This window comes from Anabrus simplex, chromosome 5 (assembly GCF_040414725.1).
Source record: "Anabrus simplex isolate iqAnaSimp1 chromosome 5, ASM4041472v1, whole genome shotgun sequence".
Lineage (NCBI taxonomy): Eukaryota > Metazoa > Arthropoda > Insecta > Orthoptera > Tettigoniidae > Anabrus > Anabrus simplex.
This window is the reverse complement of record NC_090269.1, coordinates 330346330-330354192: the sequence shown is the minus strand read 5'-3', so window position 1 is coordinate 330354192 and position 7863 is coordinate 330346330. Positions and strand designations below refer to the sequence as shown.

General features: G+C 41.9%; 1 protein-coding gene across 4 annotated transcripts in view; it reads left to right on the top strand.

Moving 5' to 3' along the window:
* The first annotated feature begins 737 nt into the window (after positions 1-737).
* Positions 738-7863, top strand: part of LOC136874066 (steroidogenic acute regulatory protein-like) — a 158812-nt gene continuing 151686 nt past the window's right edge. For 2 of the 4 annotated variants that reach the window (XM_067147588.2, XM_067147586.2), the window contains exon 1: positions 738-981. The gene's annotated coding sequence lies outside the window, so the exon portion shown is untranslated. The other 2 variants (XM_067147587.2, XM_067147585.2) reach the window with 1 other exon arrangement.

The window sequence follows — 7863 nt, the reverse complement described above, 5'->3', positions numbered from 1 at the left end:
CCCGTCAGGAAGTCGTAAAAAAATTTAAGAAACGAGATTTCCACTTCCGGAGGTGCATATGGCCCTGAGGTTCACTCTGCCTACACCAAAAATGAGTACCAGGTTAATTCCTGGGGGCAAAGGCGGCCGGTCGTAGAACTAACCACTCTACCCCATCACGTGCCGAGATTAACAATGGTGGAAGCCTTTACCTTCCACCCCTCCAAGGGCTTTCATGGCCTGTAGGGAGGTGACTTTGCTTTGCTTTTGCTTTCTACGGTATGACTGCCATATTGCCATTCTATTGTTTGTATAAACCCTGTATTATTGCTATTATTTTCTTGGAAATGTACTTTGGTAGTAAAATACATTATTTTCAGTACCGGTAGCATCTGATTTGTTCTTGTCGCTGTATAAAGAAACAGTTTTAGTGGAGGGGTATTTTTGGAATAAAAATAAAATCATCGGTGAGGAAATCCCGCCCCCGACCCCACTGTAATTTTGCATCTTGGTAGAAACTGTCAATATTCCTTAGTGCTGGCAACGCTGGACAGTTCCCGTTGTTCTTTAGTAAACGTAGCAGATAGTAGAATAAACCTTTGAGTAGATTTCTTGAGAACAACCTAACAAAACCACCTTCAGTCAATGAAACCTTAATCAGCTGTTTCGAATATGCTACAACCTTTCCGCACATCTTTATCAATGTTTGCAGCCTCTTTTTGTTAGGTTTGTCAACAATGTGATGTTAGAAAAGAGTGATAAGGAAATACAGTGTCAGTGTGGTATTTGGCGAAACGAGCGTTAAGCCAAGTCAGATTGTGAAATTAATTGGTTAATTTACTGTGGTTGTATCTATCAGACTGTTAATATTAATTATATGCTTATATTGCGCACATAGAATGCAGTTATGCTATAGAACTCTTAATATTTAGAATTCAAGGCAGAGACCATTTGAGATTTCGTCCTGCGTAGATCTGTCACGAAAGCATTTTGTTTGCTCAGGTTGGTGACACTGAAGTTACATATTGGCTCCGCATAAAAGTGAATTATCTTGCTTCTGTGAATCCATGATTTGTGTATTATTTTGTCAAAAATTAGAGATTTGTCACTACTGTCAGTGGTTGAAAAGTGTCATTGTCTGTAGACGATAAACACTGTAGCGCATTATTAGTGTGTTATACATGAAGTCTAACGATCTAAGTTGTTATTTTTGAGAAGGAATGATTGGGGTTAATCAAACATGAATCTTTGTTCTAAAGAGAAACAAAGTTGTTTATATTGTATGCATGAGTGGGGACTTCACAGTTGAGTGAGTAGAGTTATTTTAAGAGTTTTTAATAACTATAGATTAAAAAACATATCCCAATCTTAGAAAGCTTTACTTAATGCTCTTCTTGTCATTTCAAATTAAATTAATTTTTGTTCTTGGTCCCTGTTACCATTATTTTCTAATTAATTAACATCTTGTATTATCTGAATTTTTATTTATTTATTTATTTATATGGTTTATGAGCTTTATATGTATTACTTGTGATGCTTTCTAGCCTATCTATGACATACCGTAGAAGATTTCCATATTCTATCTCTCTCTCTCTCTCTCTCTCTCTCCCCTTCTCTCTTTTGTGTTGTCGATCTTGACTATTTTACATTCATCTCATCTCGTGTCATTGCCCGCCTCTGCAGCGGAGGTCCGGGTTCAATTCCCAGTAGTGCCAGAGATTTACGAATGGCAGGAGGGCTGGTAGGCCTAAGTGATTAAAATGGTACATGCAGCTCATCTCCATTGCGGTTATGCCTGAAAAGAGCTGCACCACCTTAGTATGAGGACACGAGTTTACTTACCTTTATCTCGTCTCATCTCATGCATGCTAAGGGAAAGGGAACCTCCCTAATTGATGAGCATTTGTGTGTAGGCAATATTGTCAAATATCTGATGAGTTCTGTTTGCAAGTAAATGTGAAAATAAAAGATCAAATTATACTTAACTAGAAGAGGGAAATCAGTTTAATTCTGTGCTATTTTACTGCTAGTATCTCTATTTAATGGACATCGGTATGTATTAAGGAAATATTAGAGTAGAATTCATACAAGAAGAAATTAATATATAATTTTAGGTTAGATTTGTTGGGTAGTTTAACTTTGATGTTCAAGGTTGTGATATGATGATGGAGTCAGTTGGCATCTGAGAATTCTTAAATACGTGAGAGTGAGACCTGTGTGATTAGTTTCCTTGGCTTGTTAAAGAACTATTTTTTTGGGACAAAATATCAACATTCTTCTCTCATACAGTAGTATGTAGTGGCAATTATTGTTTTAAAAGGAAGTAGCATAGAATTGGGCAACCATCTTTCCACACTAATAAGCGGAGAAAAATGAAGAGACCAAACCTTTTGAAGAATGAGGATACCAGCAAAAGAAAGCTGTGCAACCCCAACCTTTCCCTAAATCATCCCTTTTTTATTTCAAAATAATGCAAGTAGAAAAATCCATTTATTTCTATAAAAATGAGGCAAAATTACTGATGTACTCAACAAATAACACAATTGTATGTTTATTTACTGTCGTAAGAACAAACTTACCGGGCGAGTTGGCCGTGCGCGTAGAGGCGCGCGGCTGTGAGCTTGCATCCGGGAGATAGTAGGTTCGAATCCCACTATCGGCAGCCCTGAAGATGGTTTTCCGTGGTTTCCCATTTTCACACCAGGCAAATGCTGGGGCTGTACCTTAATTAAGGCCACGGCCGATTCCTTCCAACTCCTAGGCCTTTCCTATCCCATCGTCGCCATAAGACCTATCTGTGTCGGTGCGACGTAAAGCCCCTGGCAAAAAAAAAAAAAGAACAAACTTAAAGTTGAAGGCGATTGCGAACAGCATGACACTTCGTACCGATCTCTGTGGTACTCCATTTTCTTGAACATAATATTGAGAAAATGCATTTCCTACTCAGGCTTGAAAGAGCTGGAGGGACATGAAGTTCTCATTAAACATTGGCAGATTTCCCCAAAATCCCCACTGGTGTAATTCGCAGATAATCCCATATTGCAAAGGGCGAGTTGACCGTGCGGTTAGGGGCGCGCAGCTGTGAGCTCGCATCCAGGAGATAGTGGGCTCAAATCCCACTGTTGGCAGCCCCGAAGATGGTCTTCCGTGGTTTCCCATTTTCACACCAGACAAATGCCACGGCCGCTTCCTTCCCATTCCTAGGCTGTTCCTGTCCCATGGTTGCCATAAGACCTATCTGTGTCGGTGTGATGTAAAGCAAATAGAAAAAAATCCCATATTGCCAGATACTGACTGTCATAAGCTTTCTTTGGGTCTAAAAACATGGCGATTAGGTATTCCTTCCGGAGAAAGGCCTCCTGAATGGCTCTCTCCAGTCTGACCAAATTGGCTCTATTGGTGAAAAATATCTAATTCCCTCCATGGGAATTTAGAATTTTCCATGGTCGAAGGCAGACCGATGAGAGCGAAAACTACATGGGTAGTTAGTCAAAAGTCCTCCCTCTTCCATGACCCATACAAGTCGTTGGTCACCATCTCTAATAGCTTTCAAATAGCCTACACAGGCCATTTGTATAAGACATATAGGCCTATAACCATCCAGCAGTTTTGGATCTTTACCTGGCTTGTGAAATGTTATTACAATTTCCTCATGCCCTTGAGATGGAAACACTCCCTTCCTCCATATTTTGTTGAGTAAAGTGAGGATATCATTGAGACATCGGTCGCCCAAATGCTTCAGCATTTGATTGTGGATTTTGTCCGGTCCAGGAGCTGTGTCCCTGTACAGTGCTAGTGCACTCCCCAATTTCCATTCTGTGAAAGGCACGTTGTAGGAATGCAAAGTACTAGAGGTGAAGGAGAAATGGTGTGCCTCTCCTTCATTCTTGATAGGCAGAAATGCAGGGTTGTATCTCCCAGAGCTGGACGTATCTGCAAAATGTGGCGCGATGTGATCTGCATTGATTGAAGAAATCTTAACTCCATCTTGATTAATGGAGGACTGAGGGCAAGTTCTGCTCTCCTACAATATAGCGGAGTTTTGTCCACACTTCTGATGACGGAGTATGTGCTGTCATGGAAGACACGTACTTTTCCCATGTAGCTTTCTTACTTTCTTGAATAAAATAATTGGCTTTAGTGCGCAGATGCTAGAATATTATATGATTGGCCTTTGTAGGATTCCGTTGATAATGCTTAAAAGCTGTTGGTGATCACGTATGGCTGCTGTAATTTCCAACTTGTACGTTTGAGTAGTTCCACCTTTCCACCTTTTTAAAATCTTATTTTTCTTAGATCAAAATGAGTGGTTAATTGTCTGTTTTACCCCCTATCGTAAGAGGCGACTAAAAGGGGCAACCAAGGGATGATCAAATTAGAACCATGAAACTACTTGTGATTAGTACCACCGCGCGGTGAACACCATAGGTCGCATTTACTTGCGCGTAGTACCACTATGTTGAGTACCAAATAGGTTTGTGATTTGTAGCAGACGAGAGCGCAACGGTTTTTACAGTACCCGTGATTAGCAGCACTATATAAGCGACACCATGGGATGAGGGAACCCATGGTTCTGGCTTACCTATGATTAGTACGCACTATATGAGGAACACCACGGGATAGTACGAGTCCCTGTGGTTAGTACACTTATGTGATGAACACCGTAGGTTTGCGTTGCCTGTAAATGGCGCCGCAATGTGCAAAGCACCGTAGGTCTGTAATACATGTGCAAATTTCATTACCTGTGAGCAGTACCATAATTTGTGGAATACCGCGAGTCTACGCTACTCTTGATTAGTACCACAACATGACATATACCATGGTTTTACTTTCCTAGCGATAAGTACCATTGTGAGGGGCCACTGACTTGGATTTTGGACCCCTTTCGACTACAAATATCGATTCAGTATTGTGCTATAGAAGCAGTCCCTTGGTCTTGTTCTGCGCCAGCTTCTGTGCATGTGAGGCACTGTGGGTTGGTTCCACTGATCGTTTTAAATTCATATCCGTCTGTCCGTCCATCCATTTTGAATTGTGATCAGTGGATGTTTTTGTGCTTTTAATTTGTCCTTTCATTTCGTCTCATTTCGTACCATTAGGGGCCAATGACCTAGATGTTAGGCCCCTTTAAACAACAAGCATCATCATCATCATCATCATCATCAGTTGTGTGTTTGTGCATATTTTAACTGTCATTCAAGATCACAGCTGAAGATGTTTTCTATAAAAATCGAAACGTACAGTCTAATTTTTAAATATCTTATTTTGATCTAAGAAAAATTGTAAGATTTTAAAGTGGTGGATAGGTGGAATTTCTGAAATGTACAAGTTGGAGTTTGTTATATATAATAATTTCACCATAGACCAAGATGAAATTTTTACTTGTAATAATTGCTGTAATTTCATCGGTCCACCATGGGACCTGTTTCTGGTGAGGAATACTGGACGAGGAGGGAATTGATTCCTCTGTAGCAGCTAGAATTCCAGTTATAATAGAAGGAATGTGGTCATCAACAGATTCCAGCATATCATCGGCCATCACTGCCCGTTTTGAAAATTGTGGCCAATTTGCCCGTTGAAGTAACCGGCACTTAAGTACTTTGGACTGTCTTGATTCAAGAGCATGAGAAGTATCGAGAAGTGGTCACTATCACAGCGGTCATCTTGTACCTGCCATCAAAACAGGGGAACTAGCAGATGGCTGCACAAGGTGACATATGAGAATGTGCCATGTGTGCTGCTGAAATGTGTTGGTTGCCCTGTGTTAAGCATACAAAATCAAACCGGTTGATCAGTCACTTAAGAATCCTCCCCCTAGGGCAGAAAGACGGAGAGCCCCAGAGGGTGTTGTGGGTGTTCACGTCTCCAGCAATAGAAGAGGGGGAGGTAACTGAGCAATCAAAGCTTTGGAGTTCAGGCATCTGAAGATCATAATCTGGTGGAAAGTACACGTTGCACATCACTGTCATTACTGGCAATGAGTGCAAATTGCAACTGCGTGCAGTTGAATACAAAGTAGCACTTTGTCACTGAAAATGTTAGAGTTACCCCACCATCCACAGGGCTCTACTTTGTCTTTGGAATAAAAACAATATCCCCTCATAGTTATGTCATATCCAGGTCTCAAATGAGATTCCTGTAGATACACTATAGAGGCTGCAGAGATGGATGTCAGTTGACGTAACTCAGTTGGTGATCCACTGCAATAGTGCCATTATGTGGATGGGTACTGAAACAAGGTTAGGATAATTGCTTGTCCTTCTTTCTGCCTACTACTGTCTAATTTCTACCATCAATGTTGGTGTCCACTGTCCCTTGTGTCAACATCACCATCGATGATAATGAGTAGTTCAGTCTCCATTGTCTCCCCAGATGAGGGAAACGCTGAGACTGAGCACTCCGTGGATGGCAAACTCTCCGATTACTGAGCTCGATAGCTGCAGTCGCTTAATTGCGGCCAGTATTCAGGAGATAGTGGGTTTGAACCCCACTATCGGCAGCCCTGAAGATGGTTTTCCATGGTTTCCCATGGTTTCCCATTTTCACACCAGGCAAATGCTGGGGCTGTGCCTTAAATAAGGCCATGGCCACTACCTTCTTACTCCTAGCCCTTTCCCATCCCTTCCTCACCATAAGACCTATCTGTGTCGGTGCAGTGTAAAGCAGCTTGTAACAAATAATAAATGACTCCGATTTGGAATGTTGGGCCTTCTTCCTGCTATCTTCCCTAGGAAGGGATTAATCGAGAGGACATCAGGGCCTTTTCCTTATTCTTTGAAGGAAAGTCGGGAGATGGTTTGTCCGTCTTCAAGGATCCTGTGACCCCCCGATCAGTTTGGAGAAGGCTTCGTCTCCAACATTTTAGGGGAGAGCTGTAGCTTCCCCTTCTCCTCCTTCTTTGTCTGGGCTTTGGTAGGAGCCCTGGTTGGGGATGTCATCCCTGCCCCCCCAACCTCCACCTTGGTAGGGGAGGACTTCCCGGCCGAACGTACCTGGAAAGAAGCCTTCCGAGACAACGTTGGCAATAAGGCACTAGATGGTTTCACAGGTGTGGGTACCTTCTTGGAACCATCACTTCTGTGCGTACCTATTGATTGTTGGTGGCTAGTAATCGATGTTTCAGTTCTGGAAGTGCTTGCTGCGGGTGCAAAACTTTCTGACGAGATCCATACTTGCGCGACCTTTTCAGCAAAGGAGACGGAGGACTCCAGAGCAGCCATAGAGTTAAACTTCTTCCGGACATCTGGATAGAATAGTTTATCCAGCGTTTTGATCTCATGGATTTTTTTTTTTTTTTTTTTTTTTTCCTGAAAGTGGGGCAGTCCTTGGATTTTGGAGCATGCACTCTATTGCAGTTGACACACATAAGCGTTTAGGGAATGAAAGTTGTCAAAGGGAGGTCGGATAGGAAAGACAAAAGTCGGAAGCTAAACCAGACTTTGTTGAGCGTCTCATGGTTACAACTTCACACTCATTAGTTGTGAGCACTGGAGAGGTGATTCATTTTCCAGGGATAAGTTGATCACATCTTGAAGAAAAGCTTAGTTCCTTTGTATTCTGTTTGCTTACATCTTGTGTTCTCTCTAATCATTAAATAAATTTACACCGAGCTCGGTAGCTGCAGTCGCTTAAGTGTGACCAGTATCCAGTACAAAATGTCAAAAACATATCAGATGTAAGGCTTTTCAGGCGTTTGCTCTATTAACCAGCATTTCGTCTTAGGTCTGACACTAGACTCCTCAGAGTGGGATGCGTCAGACCCTACCCACTGACGCTGCTGTGTATGCAGGTGAACTTATCAGAAGCCCTTATAAGAGGCACAGTCTGATAACTGCATACCGGAGATAAATCTTCACATGGAATTATTGCCCACCTAGCAATTCC